The sequence below is a fragment of the Microtus oregoni genome, unplaced genomic scaffold (genome assembly GCF_018167655.1).
Source record: "Microtus oregoni isolate MIOR12 unplaced genomic scaffold, Mior012 000036F_ref0000092, whole genome shotgun sequence".
In the NCBI taxonomy this organism is placed as follows: domain Eukaryota; kingdom Metazoa; phylum Chordata; class Mammalia; order Rodentia; family Cricetidae; genus Microtus; species Microtus oregoni.
Window position 1 is genome coordinate 21,356,449 of NW_024543095.1, and position 16,641 is coordinate 21,373,089.

Sequence of the window (16,641 nt, forward strand, 5' to 3'; positions counted from 1 at the left end):
ACACCTAGTTCTCTAAACCAAAGGTGAGACGGGGATGGAAGGAGAAGGATGACAGAGCCAGGAGAAGCCTATCGCTGGAGAGCATCCAGCTAGTTACCAGCCATCTTGTGCTGGGGGCACCTCTGCATTCTATTCCTCTTTCAGTTAAACAATTTCTGGCATCAGATCATAAAACCCTCTTGCTTAACAATCAGAGAAGATTTTCCCTTGGGAGCTGAATGTTGCTTGAAATAAGTATTCTTGCCTGTCTTTTTGTACCTCTGATGAACCTGCTCCCTGTTCAGAGTGAGATTCTTGCTTCTACTCGGGTTGGTGCCAACTGGAAAGGGAGAGCCCCTGGAGGTATGAGACCAGGATTCCATGTGGGTAAAGGGAGGCTCTCTGGCTCTTCACCCAGCAGCTGGAGGTTGCGGGGGAAACTGACTTGTACTGTCTGAAACAGGCATAAGGATATGTACTTCAGACAATGTTAGGAGGAAGAAATGTAGGCTTCTGACACCAAGGACCTTCATAGAATGGGTTCTGGGTGAGAATGAAGACACCCAAATTTTAGGGGCCTTGCGCTTCATCAGTTTCATGACCCCAACCAAATCTCTCAATTCTACCTTAGTTCCTTCATCCACAAAACCTGGCTGGATTTCTAAGAATCATTTCAACCAGAAGAGCCCACGAATCCCAGGACTCCAAGCTTCCCAGTTAATGAAGAAATAAAAGAATTGAGTCCAGGAAAGTTTAGCTGCTTGACCTACTGCTTTGGAACAACAGAATGAGCGCATTCTTGCCTCCTAGACCAGTGTTTCTCAGTTCAAATCCGAAGCCTCCCCCCCCATCACCCCCGAGCATCATTGAAAGTAGACAGGGGGATTCCAGAGGAAGGGAACTCCGTACCTTGAGAGACCTTGGGGATCAGAGTCCAGACTTCTGAAATGAGCCGTCAGTGACTAGTCAGTCCCATGAGACCTCCTCTCCGGAAGATTACTCTCCTCTGTGTCCCCAGAATTCGGCTCAGTTTGACTTTGACCTCTTGGGTCAGATCCCACCACTTGCCAGGCAAGTGTTCTCATTATTTTCTTGGCACTGCAGTCTTTTGGAGCAGCCATAAACAGCTGCCAGGGGCAGTGCCACAGAACTGCCCAGGTCCAGCTCTTGCTATCTTCGACAGTTTGTCCTCCGATATCCCTTATTCCTAGAACTCATTTTGGCCCACCTGATTTGTTTAACCATCTCCACAAAAAAATCAACACACCTTATTTATTTTTACAAAGGCTGATTCTGATGTGATCTGAGGTAAGCAAACACTTTCATTCACATCAGCTACTCCCCTAGGGCACCCTGGGTTCATCCTATCCAGGACAGACTTTAATGACCTATCTAAGACTCAGTATGGTGGCCCTAGCCTGGCTCAGATGGACAGGACTCAAATGCTGAGAAGCTTGCTTTTCTGAGTGCCTCAGCAGGACACGGTTCCTTTATTTGTCCCCTCTAAAGAAATGGTGGTTGTTTTTCTTTCCCTGGGGGCTAATTACAGAACACACACATGGAGAAAAGGGAAGAAAAGGCAGACCTTATTGTATTACCCCATCTCGCTCTCCACTATTTAGCCAGGACAGGACAACACTCTTCATGTTACATAGGCTGACCCAGATCATCCAGAACACAAACTCTCAGAGACAGCTGAAAACCAGTTGTATCACAACATATTCCCCAAACCTTTTTGATGAACACTTTAATGAGACCTAAATGTGAGACACTGTTTACAAGTTCTTTATAGAAGATAATTTATTTAACTTTGAAATTCATATTAGGTGGTATCTGGATTGAATGGTATCTCTAAATGTACGAGAGATTCCTATGTTGAAATCTAAATGCCTGGCATTCAGAATTGGACCTCATGTGGAAATAAAGTCATGGCAGACGGAGTCAGCTAAGAGGAGGCCCTTGTGACGGGCTCTACTTCAATCTAACCTGTCTGAATGGGATAGCTAGATCCAGAAATACAGATGGTTTTTACAGATACAGATGTGATAGAGAGAGAGAGAGAGAGAGAGAGAGAGAGAGAGAGTCATTTAAGCATGATTCTTCTAGAGGCCAAGGACTGCCACAGATTACCCCCAGATGTGAAGAGAAATACACGGGACAGATTTTTTTCCTCACAGACCCCGGAAGAAAACCAACCCCTTTGCCTTTGGAAATGAACCCTTGGTTTCTGTTTTCTTGTCTCCCAACTGCAAAGCGTTTCTGTCACTTCCGATCCCTCGGTTTGTTTTACTTCGCTATCGCAGTACCCAGAAAACTAGCAGAGATGACCTTACTTCATATGCGGAGATGGAGTCACAGCAATTGAGTACTTCCCTGATGTCACACACTAGCAAGTATCAAGGAATTTTCTCGAAAATCTTCCTTTTGCAGGACAGCATTTAAACTAATTCTACTTTGGCCTGAACAATCAAATCACCATGAAAGGAAGCTTAATTGACAAAGCCAGTGTAAAAGAGAAACACATAAATCCCTTTGTGGTCCATGAGATTTCCTCGGTAGTTATTCTCATCTCCCGTGCTAGAACAAGCATCAAGGTAATTGTGTGTCTACTCGTAATCAGAGAGAAAATTTCCCTTAGAAGAGGCAGCGAGGAAATGCTAGGTAACTATGTCCCTGAGTCTAGTGATCGACAGATGCTGAGAGAGGCTAGCCCTTGTCTGGAAGGATATTTATGTTATAGTCATGTTACATAAAGCCATGGGAGTCACTGATACCACAGATGTGATGTGATTAATGACCTCTTTCTAGAGAGTCTTTCTCACCCTCCATCAGGAACCCCACGGTGACAGGCATAGGCAGAGAGATTTCTTCCTAGGAACACTGCTTCCAAGATGTTTCTTTTCAACAGCCTCCCACCTATTTTCCACATTTCTCCTCTTGTCCATTTTGAACTATTCTCCATATTCCAGCCAGACCTTTCCTTCTGCGAATGCAAACCTCCCTACGCATCTCTTCTATCTGCAATGCTCTGATGGTTTCCTTAGGCTAATTCTTCTTGCATGGCCTACATCTATCTGGAGGGCTGGCCATGCCTTTCTGTCCAGGCCCCACTTCTCCCCAGGCCAAACATCGCATGCTCCATTGCCCAAACTGTAGTCTTCCTGCTACTCCCATTTCCCCAATGGCTTTGTTCTCTGGAACTTACCATGATCTCTTGCCATGATCATGCTGCCCACAGACACCCTTCTCTTAGCTTCATCTTTCAGTTTGGTCCTGAGGAGCTCCTTCATTTATCACAGTTTGGTTCCAGGACCTCTTGACCAGAACTCATCCCTCTTTTTTGTGATGTGGTCCCAGTCCATCACATTTTTTTGCCACCATTATTGGCTTATGGGTAATCTCCCCTTCTAGCTTTTGGGGGACAAGGACTATTTCATCCACCTATGTGATTCCAAGGACTATCCTGTTATATAATTGGTGTTTGATTAACGTATGTGGAGAGAACATAGTGGCCCATAGTTTAACTTCATAAACAAGGAGGGCATTGTACTGCTTCCCGTCTGAGGGCCTGTGCTTTAATGCCCCTAAAAATGAATCGAAAAGAAAGTATCCATCTCTTGTCATTCTCGGCCTTATGTGCTCCTCTTCTCATCCTGTCTGCCTTCCATAGGAAACCCCGAGCCCTACACTGTAGTTTTCCTTTCGATATAGGAAGATACATAAATGGGGTCCAGTGTCTATGGGGCTGAGTAATAACAAGTGGCCTGGAAAGGAGGCCATGGAATGGGATCAAAGGAGTGAAGTCTAGGGATGGTTCAAAGTCATGGAGAAAGTGTAGATGAGAAGACCAAGGAGAGAATTCAGGTGGTAAATAAGTCACATTCCCAGGACACAGAACCCTGCCTTCTCTTCCTCCCCGCTACTACCAAATACTGGACTTGGCCCTAAATTTTCATGGCTAGTCCTTCCTAGATGTAGAAGTAATTGCAAATGAGCAAGAAAATAAATTGGTTGTTCTGTTTCATTAGCACCTTGAAAACAGTGTCTTTGTGATACAGATACATGTTTCTCATAGAATTAAAAATCATCAGAGGTATAGACTTCGCCCAGGTTCTGGAGAGAGCACAGTGCTTTGCCTTATCGCTGAGCTGCAGCCCAGTCTAGGGACTGCAAACTCAAGGGAGGAGGCTCTGCCCTTGTTTCAGGACCCCATGTACAGGAGATGCTCTGCGGAGTAGCCAGCCACAGCAGAAACGGGTGGAGGCTGATGCGGTAGGAGAAGCAGCTGCTTCCGCGGTGATGCTGTACTGGGATCTGAGTCTGATTCTCTGCTGCTCATTTCTGGTTATGTGGAAGTTGCTTGGGCTGCTTCTATTGCCCTATGGCTTGAAGAACTCTAGGTGAGCAGGTGGGCACTCAGAATCAGTGTAGGGTTCCTTTCCCATCTATAGACATCCTTCGAGGATCCCCAGTCAGAATCTTTGAGTGGCATAGAGAGCTAGCTACTCCTTGCCTACTCCAGTGCTGCCAATTCCACCATCAGTTATTAACTGTCTACAGTGATAGTCAAGCCCTGTTGTTATACAGGCTTAAATGGGCACAAGACACAAGCTGTTACGTCCGTGGATGAGCTCCACTTTACAGAACAACCTTTGGGTGAAGAAGCTCTCAGATTCAGTCTCTTGGGCAGAAAATCCTCAAGTGTTCTCTAGCCTATGGCGACTGTGTAAGTCAAGTGACTTTCTTACCTGGCCCATTCACCAATTTCATCACCCAGTAGGAAAGGAATATGAATATCAAGGAATACCATTGATCTGGCAGAGAACCTAATTTTAAGCAATCGATGATTTTTAACCAACACACTGGTCTGAGTGATAAGCTCTTTTCAATCGTACCAGCACTGAGTCAGCAAATTGTCACTTGTGGGTGTCTATGGGACCTGCAAGTCCCAGCCAACTCATCCATTTCCCTGGAGAGTCCACCCACTCCTGCCATATTGTAAGCATCAATCCCTCAGACTGGAGTGCAGTCCTACACGATTGCATGTGGGCTACTGATATTGTTGCCTGGCTGTCCTCTTCTCCCGAATACAGTGAGATGCTGTCCTACATCATTGTATGTGGGCTACTGATATTGTTGCCTGGCTGTCTCTCCTCTCGAATACAGTGGGGTGCAGTCCTACATCATTGTATGTGGGCTACTGATATTGTTGCCTGGCTGTTTTCTCCTCTAGAATTCAGTAAACACTTGAAACACACAGCTGGCTCATCCTCCTTTCAAAGCCATTTCTTTTTTCTAGTACCGTGGCAGTTGTTTGGGGGTGGGTATTTCTGCTGCCTTGTGATTAGATTGAAACATGAGTTCTTTGGTTATATTTATGAATTTCATAAGCCAAGGTCAAGGGCTAGCAAGAGAGTATTTTCTTGTCACAGGGCATGCAAAGGCCCATCTGACCAAGCAGCTTCATCTTGTCTGAGATGGCTTGCTTATGGCTTCTGAGCCATTGAGTTGGTATCTGGGAGAATCTTCTTTTTTAGAAAAAAAAAAAGTCTTGGAGGTTCAGTTGGTTTAGTAAATATTATGGGGTGCCTATGATGTGCTGGGCTCTCAGGTTTATGGTAACATGGCTCCTTCTCTGTAAGACTAGACAAGGGCCGGCAGAAATATTGAGGAGCTAGCTCCACTCACAACCATCGGCCAGAGTCCTCTTTATTGCGCTTACACATCTATGCTCATCCCTCTAGCTGGTTTTTTCCCCTTTCTAAAAGTCTCTGTTTTTCTCCCTTCCATATGCCTATATTCCTGCCACTTTCTCTCTCATTCACCCTTTTCATGTTTCTACCTTTTACTGTGCTAAAACATTTGCCCAAACAGATAAATTTGATGTAGTTTATCCACACAATAGTCTGTTACTCATTGTAAAAGAGGGATGCATCATTTAGCCACACAAAGACTCAGAAAACTTAAAAGCATTTTACTGAGTCAAAGAAAGCGGTCTGAAAAGGCCACATTCTGCTAAATTCCAATCACGTGACATTGTAGATAAGGTAAAGCAGTGGAATCAGGGTGAATGATCAGTGGTTGTTAGGGGTTCGGGAGGGGGACATGGAAAAAGGACAAGGCGAAAGATGGGTCTTTCAGGACTATAAAACTATTTTGTATGGGACAATGATGGGTCACTATGCATTTGTTAAAACCTATACATGTCTGAAACAAACGATCAGCCCCAAAGTAAATAATGTTAATGGTGGTATGTTAATGTCTGCTCACCATTGTTAACTCTGCCACACAGGGCCAGATGCTAATAACGGAAAAACTGTGGGGAAAAGGGGAGTGGGTATATGGAAGCTTTCTGAGAAAAGAACCCAAAATCTGCCTGGGGGGGGGGGAGAAAGAGAGAAGTGTAACTCACCCAGACTTCCCTTGGGCAGTTTACAGCAGCTCTTTTAGAATAACATTTAACTTCTCTTTCCTTTGAGTAAAATCTGGAGGTGTTCCCCAGCCCACACTAATCCATCTTTACCTTCCCTAAGGACTGGGCTGTCACATGACCAGCGTGCTGCTGCACTGATCTTTGCTCTTGCACCTGGCGTACATTTTCCCTCTGGAACTCTGAGTCTTGAAGCAGTTAGATGCATCTTGGCTTGTTAGTGTCGTAAGTTAACAAGTGGTTATAGTACCCATCTCTTGTGAAAACACAGATCAATCCATAGACGCCCTTTCCCATCACGGATGCTCTAATCACACCTTGCCCCTCTTCACCACCTAGCCTGCCCCCCGACTGGAAAGGTGAAAAGAAAGAATCAGAATGGATAGAGGTACAGAAAATGACGCCCCCTCCCCAACCCCATTCCTTACCTGTGATCCTCTTCTGTTCTGTCACCTCCCTTTCATGCTTCATTACTGCCTGCTACGTATTGGTTATGAGGCATACAGGCAAGTGCCACTATCCTCGGCACTTCCCACACCAAGGAAAGAGAATTGTAGCCCTAGTGTTTTATCCTTTGCAACCCAGTTGTTAATGATTGACTTGCATAGTGAGGTAGGGAGGATTGTTATCAGCCCTCACTTATGAGGACAGTGAACACAGAACATTCCCTTAACAAAAACCAGGAGGAAACTTTTTGTTTCAGAGACTTCCCTGGACTTGAGCTTGTGGTTCAACGAAAGCTTGCTCACGTGTGTCTGCTGCATTTGGCAGTAGAGGAGGGAGAAAGACCTTAGTTTTTAAGAGGCTTTAAGCAAAACAGTGAATCTTGGGGGAACATGTTGATTTTCAGGATCTTTGGGGGAAAGAAAACCTTACTAGTTATAGATCTTTATACATCTAGAATATGTAAAGAATTCAAAAAATTTTAACAACCTCCCTCAAATTGTCCAATCCATGAATGGACAAATGAATTAAGAAGACACTTCTCAAAAGAAGGAAAATAGCCAATAAATACATAACAAACCTGTTCAACATCCTTAGCTATAGGGAAAATGCAAATTAAAACTACATTGTGGCTGGAGAGATGGCTTTGCAGCTATGAGCACACATGTTCTTCCAGAAGAGTCAGGTTTAATTTTCAGCATCGACATGGTCGGCTCACAACCATCTGTAACTTCATTTTCAAAAGATTTGATACACTTTGACCTCGCAAGTATCAGGCACATATATGACACACACGCGTACATACATCGAGGCAAACACTCATATACATCAAAATAAATAAATCTAGCCCAAGGACTGCCCACAGGTCAGGGAACCCTGATTGCTCTTCGAGCAGATGAGGGGGGGGGACTTGATCGGGGGAGGGGGAGGGAAATGGGAAGCGGTTGTGGGGACGAGGCAGAAATCCTTAATAAATAAATAAATTAAAAAAGAAAAAAAATAAACACGAAAAAAGCAATAAATAAATAAATAAATAAATAAATAAATAAATAAATAAATCTAAAAATGGCTTCAAAAAGCTGTCTTGGAGCCAGGTAAGCTGGCTGACATGTGTGATCACAATAATGAAGAGGAACAAGCAGGAAGGTGGGTGAGAGTTTGAAGCCAGCCTGGTTTACAGTCTACATATTGAGAACGAAGCCATCTGGGCTAGAGAATAAGACCCTTTCTCAAATCAACAGACCCACCAACCAACCCACAAAACAGTGACAAACAAAATTGAGATTCTATCCCAGTCTATCCATAATGTCTAAAAAAAGGCAACAGTAAGTGCTGGAGAAGATGTGTGGGAAAAAAAAAGATGCTTATACTCTTCTAGTGGAAATGTAAACCAGCGTAGCCATGTAGAAGTCAGTGTCCATGTGGTGTAATCGTGTAGAAGTCAGTGTAGCTGTGTGGAAGTCAGTGTAGCCGTGTGGAAGTTAGGGTAGCCGTGTGGATGTCAGTGTAGCCGTACGGACATCAGTGTAGCCATTTAGAAGTCAGGGTAGCCACGTGGAAGTCAGCATGGAGGTTCATCAAGCACGAAAAGTAGAATGGCCATGTGATTTGGTTGTGCCATTCCTCGGGACATCCCTGAAGAAACCCAGGGCAGCACATCAGACCCGTTTCTTTCTTTCTTTCTTTCTTTCTTTCTTTCTTTCTTTCTTTTTTGCTTGAACGTATTGATTTTAATTACTTTGACAACAAAATTTAGTAACAAACATGTAACACACTCCTATTGTAACTGCTAGACGGTGAAATCAGCTATCCGAATCCATTCATCCTTCTCTTGACAGCAGGGGGTAGCTCCCAGAGGACAGGAGGGCAAGCACTAATAAAGATTGTGATTGCTAACCTAGCACCAGACCCATTTCTTGTAGCACCGTTTGCAGTAATAAAGAGACTGCACCGACATGAGAGCTTATCAGCAGATGCTGGATAAAGCAAATGTGATACATAGACATTGCAGAGGTGTATTCAGATGTAAGGGGTGAAATGGCACCTTCAGGAAAATAGATGCAACCAGAAAGACAAATAAACCAGATAAGCCAGATCGGGAAAGAGAAAAATGGCATTTTTTTTTTTTTCTCACATGCAGAATCAAGAAGTGAAAACAAAGAGTTGGGCTGATGAAATGGCTCGGTAGGTGGAGGCCCTTTGCCATAGACTTGTTGACCTGGGTTTGATCCCTGGATCCCACAGGGTGGCAGGAGAGAATTAACGCTGGAGTGTGGGCACCTGGCCTTCATATGCATACGGTCACACATGCATGTCCTCCCCTTCCCAATAGGAAAAGAACATTTTAAAGGCATAAAAGTAAAAGGGGCCTATGTCAGAAAAATACCGACTTGTCTCTCATATGTAATCTAGATTTATACATGTTTTTTTATATGGGTGTGCTTGTATGTGTGTTTGTATGTGCGTACGTGTGTGCATACATATATACAACATGAAAACAGAAGGAGAGTTGTTTGTGAGGAAGAAGATTAGCAGGAAGGGTGAAGTGGGACAAGAGAGGCTAATGGGGTAAATTTAAGCAATGCAAAATGTTCTTATTGAGAGATATGAAAATATCGTTCTGAAACATTTTGTATGCTAACTGAGAAATAAAAACAGACCAAGAAAAAGTTCCTGGGAAGAGCAGTCCACTAGGGCCTATGGATCACAGGCTCTGATAAATAAACACCAAGAGACCACGCCATTTCACTCCCGTACTCAGCCAGCCTACCAGGGACTTGGACTCCACCAAGACACAGTTGAGAAGTTGAGCTTAGCGCTGCCAGCCTTGAGGAGACACTGGGTTTCCTGGGTAGAGACACGGCAGCAATACGGAAAGAAGAGGAAAGGAGACCAGAGGGAAGCAGAACATGAAGAGGACATGAAAAGGACTTTAGAAAACGGTCCTGCCATTCTGTTGGATTTGATGCTCGTGCCGCTTGCCTGCCCAGACTCACACTAAGGAAGGGGGTTCTGTAAGAGTAACATTTTGCATTCTCCCGAAGGAATTCATCAAAGACAGGTTTCCCTGAACAGAAGCCGTCCCATGCTCCCTCAGCTTTGCCCACATCACTTCTTTCCTGCACCAGAGGCTGAGTGGGACCAAGGGACACCGTCATCTTTCCTGAGCAGACATCCCTTACTGGTGGTGGTCCTCGCTCTGGGCTCACCAAACTCTGGGATTTGCACAGTTTTGCCACTCATTGCTGTCCTTCCAGCACTCAGCACTGCTTGGGTAGGAGTTGAATTAGCACAGAGAACAAATATTGCACATCACAATAACCTCCCTCAAGCTGCTTATGCCAAACTCTTTTCTGGGAGGTCACCAGCTCCTCCTTTTCCTCTAGTCACCTTGAGGATTATCGTGACTGAGTCAGGGTGAGGGTAAAGATGGCACTGTGAAGGACAGAATCTTTGCTTCCACCACTTCTTCTAGGAGAGGACGCCGAGGCCTGCTAACCCTTCTCAGCTCTCAGGCAGACATGTGGGTTTTAAGAGTATAAATACCCACATTGGTTTATTGAAAGAAACACAAGAAAGAACTCAGCTGAGTTTTGTTAGCCAGAGTATGCATGCCCAGTATGTTTTGACTGTCCGTGGTTCTGGCCATCCAACAGGTGCTGTTTTCAGTAACATGTGAGAGAAATCCCGTTCTTCCCTGTGTGGTGTTTCCCTTGGCTACCCTCATTGGAAGCTATTAGAAATTTGCATTGAAATGTGAAACTGGTTTGGCCATGCCATGTTGTCCCTGGTGACAGAGGAGTCACACATGGGAGAAAACATTTGTTTCTACTAAAGGAAGAGAAGGCAAGCAAATACGGGCAGGGAGCAGCCTGGCTCTCAGTAAGCCAAAGCAGGGCCTGAATCATCTCTAGAAAAAGCCATCCCCAGGGTTCTCTGCTGGGTTGCAGCCTACTGGCTTCTTGTGTCCTTTGGAGGCAACAATAAAAGAATTTTCTGGAGCCCTTTTATGAGGACATTAGTCTCACTCACAAAATAAAATCTTATTTCATTTAGGCAGTCTCCTAAAGCTGACACTATGTCATGATTTAGGATTGTAACATAAAGTTGGGGCACGCATGTCCTTTTAAATGCTACAGAGGTGTAGGTTTTAGAAACTACTTGCTTCTGGCCTGGATGCCTTGTTTTATTTTATTTCCATATAGTGTGAGTCTAAGAATGGACACTATGACAAGCAGTCAAAAATCACAAGGAGCTGAGGAGGGGAGGCTGGGCCTTCCCTGAGGCGCACAGGCTTATTGGAAGCATTTGAAACCTCTAATCTTTGTTTTTGGAATTTGGTTTGTTTGTTTCTTTTTCCTATCACTAAATATTAATACCATGGCCAACTCCTCTCTTTTGGGATGCTTTCTGGATTAGCCCCATTGCTTTCATCTGGGAATGAGTCTTTAATTAGGGTTCCAGTGAATTAGTGACTCAGCTCAATGTCCCCCTCACTTCTGCAATCGTTCAATCCTGTCTTCGGTTCCCACCCGCTGATTCCCGGAAAGAAGCACCTATGGGTCTAATATTGGGGGGAGCTAAAGATAAGGCAGCCAACCTTGGTGCTACCTGCAGGAGAGCCCGCCCAGGCCTGAGGTTCAGACTTGTTCCCTCAGGGAAGCTTACCCACTAGTCACCCAGAGCACAGGACTTAGTAAGTCTGTGAACTGGAGCACAGGGACAACAGAGCTGAGGCATTCCTAGGACAGGTAATGACTTGAGTACCAAACCTGGCAAGCTTAAGGGCAACAGTCAGTTTGCATCTAGGGAAAGCCTACTTCTACTGCATGCCCATACAGTAAAGGCCAGTGGGGCTGATTCTCTATTTAACCCACTTTTCACACCCCTTACGATACCCTTTAACCTCCCTCCTTATTTACTTATGATGAAGATGATCCTGGCAGCAAGCTGTTAATGCTGTTGCTGAAGCCAGTTCTCAGAAGCTTTTGAATGGAAGGGTTGAGCAAAAAGACATTAAAGAAGCCCCCCTCTCTTTCTCTGCCCTCAGAGGATGCCCTTTTCTGACGCTAGCAAAGCTGACCTTGGGCCTTTCAGATATCATTTAGTAAAGTCATCTTGTGCTTGCCAAAGTAAACAAACAGGATGCTTTGCTATATGGTGCCCTTGACTCCATGAAACAACACTATTCCTGTTCCAAGTTCCTCTGTGTAGGACAGCCATGATGGTTTTCCTTGGCATGGACAAAAGGCGAACATCTGCATGAGTCTTACAAGACTCTTCTTCCAGAATCTTCTCTCTTTCTTCAGATGTGAAATCATAAATTTATGATCCTAACCACCTTATCTTTGCTATTTAGTCAACAGACCCATTTAATGTGTTTGTTAGGTGTGGTTAAGGAGGAGACACCAGACCTCCAAACAGAAAATATTTTGTCTCTGAAAGGAGTATTTTTTGGTTTCCTGTTTTGTTTCCATTAAATTCCTTTCTGCTTGGTCTTTATTCAACTTTGACTCCCCTCCTTGTCCTTATTGTGCCACTACAGATGAGAAGCCTCCCTGGTTTCTATCATAAACTTGGAGATATGCTTGCTGCACTGACAGGGTGTCAGGTGCCCATCTCAAGATGTTCTAGGCGTGCTCTGTGAACTGCAGTGATCTGCTGATGACAAGAAGCTTGTGAGCTCCCCATAGCCAGCTGGTCATCTCTAAGAGACAGTCACCCCTCCCGTCAACAAACAGGGAGCAGCTAAGATCAGGGGGGCTGAACAGTTGTTTTCTGCCCCAGCCACCAATTCCTCTGACAGACCAGACTTCAGCCTCTCTGGAGATGGCCACAGGGAGAGCTCGGCAGGAGGTTCTTGCTTGGAGAAAGGGAAAGGCAATACATAGAAATGGGGCTCTGAGCTGCCCATCCACCATCATAAGAGGTTAGCAGAGGCTTATCCACACCCCAAGGCAATGGCTTTCCTTGAGCGTTAGGAGATGTTAGAGAAGAAAGCCTGACGGTGGAGTTTGTGCTGACCGTCCCATCCAGGCTATGTGAAAATATGGGACATTTTCAGTTTCAGATAAGTGTGTGCAAGTGGTTATGATTGTGAAAGAGATAAAACATTTGGTTGGAAGTCAACTACTGTTTCTTGAGAGGAACAGCTGTGATGATTTACTTCGTGGTCCCATCTATCTGGGCATAGAAATGACCCTCACTATCTCACGTGGTTATGAGAGGAACACTTTCAAGGTACCATTTGATAGCCACAAATTAACCTTAAAGAAGAGGAAATTTAGGGGAAACAAACTTGCCTTCAAAATCAGGAAAACGGACTCTCTTGTTTTACATTTTACTCATTATGGCTTTCTAAAATATAGTCACTTATAGGATAGCACAATAAACATATTACCTATATTGAAATCTCCAAACAGAACAATTACAAATCTGTCAAAAAGACTGAAAATTAATATTCTGTGCTTTTCAATCCCTGCAACACTTTGCTGTTCCTCCACCCCCAATAAATTACACACTCACACCCAAAGCCTCAAAATGAACAAAAAAGTGGCAACCATCGTTGCAAACAAACACATACACAAGAATGAATAAGCACTGAAGGAACCCAGGCTTTAAAAATAAACATTGAGGCTGTCACATTTTTGCCCAAAAATGTGAGTAAATTTTAGAAAAGAAGATATTTTTCTGGATGGCCAGAGTCCTCCAAGTCCTGGCGAGCTCTGAAGGTAGACAAGATAAAGGCGGCACTGGGCAAGGGCGAGCACCTTGAAGGGGCTTGTGTAGGCAGCAAGGATGGAGGGAGGGACAGGAAGACCAGTGGGTACCTGTCGGCTCTGGGGCCTAGGCATGTCTGCCAGAGCACCCTACTCTGGTTTTGTTAAGTGGAGGATTAAAACGATCTCACAGGACTATCACAGGACTTTTAAATAATATCTTTAACACCATCATACCATGTATCTAACCCATGACCACAGACAGAAGAATTACCAAATTCCACCTGGATCTCTGGCTTCCCCACAACCCATTATCTTTCTGCTTCGTGGTGAAGTAAAGCTGCTTGTTGTTCTCAGAATATAGAATCCTTTAGGTCATAGACTCTACCTGATTTCTTGAGTGACATAGCTTTTCCCAGTAATGAAAAAGAGGATCCACAAAAATATACTGTTTATAAGAGCACCCTAATTTTACTTAGTGAGTCTGGGCATTTGCTCTTTTTTCCCTTCTTCCCTTCCTCCCTCCTTCCCTCCCTTTCCCTGCTTTCCTTCATTCCTACCTTCTTGCCTTCCTGCCTTTGTCCTTTTCTTTTCTTAGGAGAGAATAATTCTGAATAGCCCATGATGGACTCAAACTTGCTATCTCTCTGCCTCTACCTCTGGAGTGCTGAAATTATATGTACCCCCATTGTTGGCTTACTTATGCTGTATATTTTAGGATTTATTTGTATCTATGTGTTTGCTTGGTATATTAGTTACTTTTCTATTGTTGTGATGAAATACCATGGCCAAGACAACTTATAAAAGGAAAAAAATTAGTTGGGAGCTTGCTTCAGTATCAGAAGGTTAGTTCAAACAAGACCATGATGGTGGGAAGATTGACAAAAGGCAAGCAAGCATGGTACTGGAGCAGTACTCCTTTCTTCTTTCAATGGGCATAATAAAATAATATTCAAATTAATGATACTGCATAAAAAGCTGCTAGAAAGGATGGTATCTAGAATACAGAAAATGCTAGAACTTAGAGAGCTTACATCCTGATCCATAGGCAGGAGGCAGAAAAAGAGTGAGATTGGGCCCGGAATAGGCTTTTAAAATTTCAAAATCCCAGTGACACACTTCCTCCAACAAGGCCACATCTCCTCCAATTAGGCCTCACCACCTAAGCTTCCCTAAACAGTTCCACCTAATGGGGACTAAGCATTCAAACATATGAGCCTTTGGGAGCTATTCTCACTAAAACCACTACATGTGAGCATATATGTTTGTATATGTCATGTCCATGTGGGTATCCATCAGGGCTAGGAAAGAACACAAGATCCCCTGAAGACAGAATTAAAGAGGCTGTGATCCCTCTGATGTGGCTGATGAGAACTGAACCTGGGTCCTCTGAGAGAGGAGCAAGTGTTCTTAAAATGCCAGGTAATCTTTCTAGGCCCCCCAAGTTAGTTCTTGTACTGCAAGGAAATGATACAATCTTAAAATTGTTTTCCCTAATTTTATTAATTTTTTTAAAATAAATAATTAATTTATTACTTTTCTTAAGTTCACTAGTTAGCAGGCTGAGGACATTGTAAGGGACCCAGAGTTTTGGGGCATAGATTCAAGGTTGTTGGGACACTAGAAAGCAGTTTTAGTATTAATGCCAACAATTTCACCATGCTTTATTTCTGTTGGCATTCACTTACAGACTTGAGCTCCTCCCTTCATGGAACTGGTAAGCCAATGGCTAGAGGGGTATTGACCATGGCATCTCTTGGGGTAAAAGAGCCAAACTCTGGTCAGTCCCCACATCACTTTATTGCCTTACTTTAGATGCTTCATATTGGAAAAATGAGGTCATAGTAACATTCACCTCCCCTAGTTACTGTGAGAATGGAATAAGTGAAGCGATCCCTGGAAGTACACAACAAAGAAGAGGCCGTGTGTATAGGTATAAGAAAAAAATTCTCCACACTGGAGACATTGACGTCTATGCTTTGATAAGGAGGTGTTTGCTGAAGAGGCTTCTATCTTGGAAGAATGCCTGAAGCTTTCCATCCGTGTTTTATTTTCAGCAAAGCTGCATAATATATAGAAAGCTAAGAGCTCAACTGTTCACTTCCATGACACCATTTGAGCTGAGCCCGTATTCTGAGCAAGGAGTGACGTGAAGGCATTAGGGAGTGATAATCAGCTGGACAAGAAAAATGTTGGAATTGTTTCTTTATTATTATTACGAGTTTGAGACAAGGTCTTTTTATTCAGCCCAGATTGGCCATGATCCTCTGACACTCTTTCTCAACTTCCTGAATGCTAGAATTATGGGTGTGCACCACCATAACTGGAAAAAAGTGGAGTTCGTACCAGAACTGGCACAGGCAATTCTAGTGGTATATCTTGGTTTTGAAAGGAAAAGGGAATGGTAGGAATAGGTGTGTTTCTGTCTGAGTCAAAAGAGAGTCTTGTGAGTACCACAAATGCGGCTTTATGCAGAGTGATAAAGCCCTGGCTGGTTTGCCAAACAGACAGTTTCTGGTGAGTGAGTTTATTTGATTTAGTGTGTGCCGAGAGGGGAACATTTGTGATTCTAAGAAGATAGATCTTTGGGAAATTGTTGACATAGGAGGGCATGCCTGAATCTCTCAAAAAAATCATTCAATTGAACAATATGTAGATATCCTTTGAGTGTAACATACAAAGGAAGCCAAAGACCAGAAAGATGGGAATTTCTCAGCTACAACTATGGTCAAGTAGGGAAGGAACTCAGATCTTTTTAGGACATTCTAATAGTGTCTAGGGCGCCTATCATCTCGCTTCTTGACATTGCAGTAAGATCACAAACATTTCTCCCTGCAGTTTAACAGCCACCACACATTACATAGCTGCCTCCCTTGGACAACGAGATCAAGACTCATTTTGCAAATGTCTTGGAGGAATTGTCACTTGACTCAGACAGGACTTGATTTACAGAATGAAGGCGTTCCTCGTCATCCACCTGCATTTATCTTGTTGCTTCTATCACGTTAGTGCTGGTGCCATGGCATTTTTTGGAACTTGTCCTGTTGTTGAGACACTGCCAGTAGTTGC

The 16,641-nt window shown here is 43.8% G+C and overlaps 1 protein-coding gene across 11 annotated transcripts in view; it reads right to left on the minus strand.

The window, feature by feature from the left end:
• The window catches only part of Prlr (prolactin receptor), a 174,133-nt gene that overhangs the window by 125,629 nt on the left and 31,863 nt on the right, over positions 1–16,641 (minus strand). Inside the window, exon 1 of one of the 11 annotated variants that reach the window (XM_041631044.1) lies at positions 6,838–6,933. The exons of 8 other annotated variants lie outside the window; for them this stretch is intronic. The gene's annotated coding sequence lies outside the window, so the exon portion shown is untranslated. Of the gene's footprint in view, positions 1–888; positions 1,076–6,837; positions 6,934–16,641 lie in introns of those variants that run through there. 2 more of the 11 variants (XM_041631048.1, XM_041631045.1) reach the window with 2 other exon arrangements.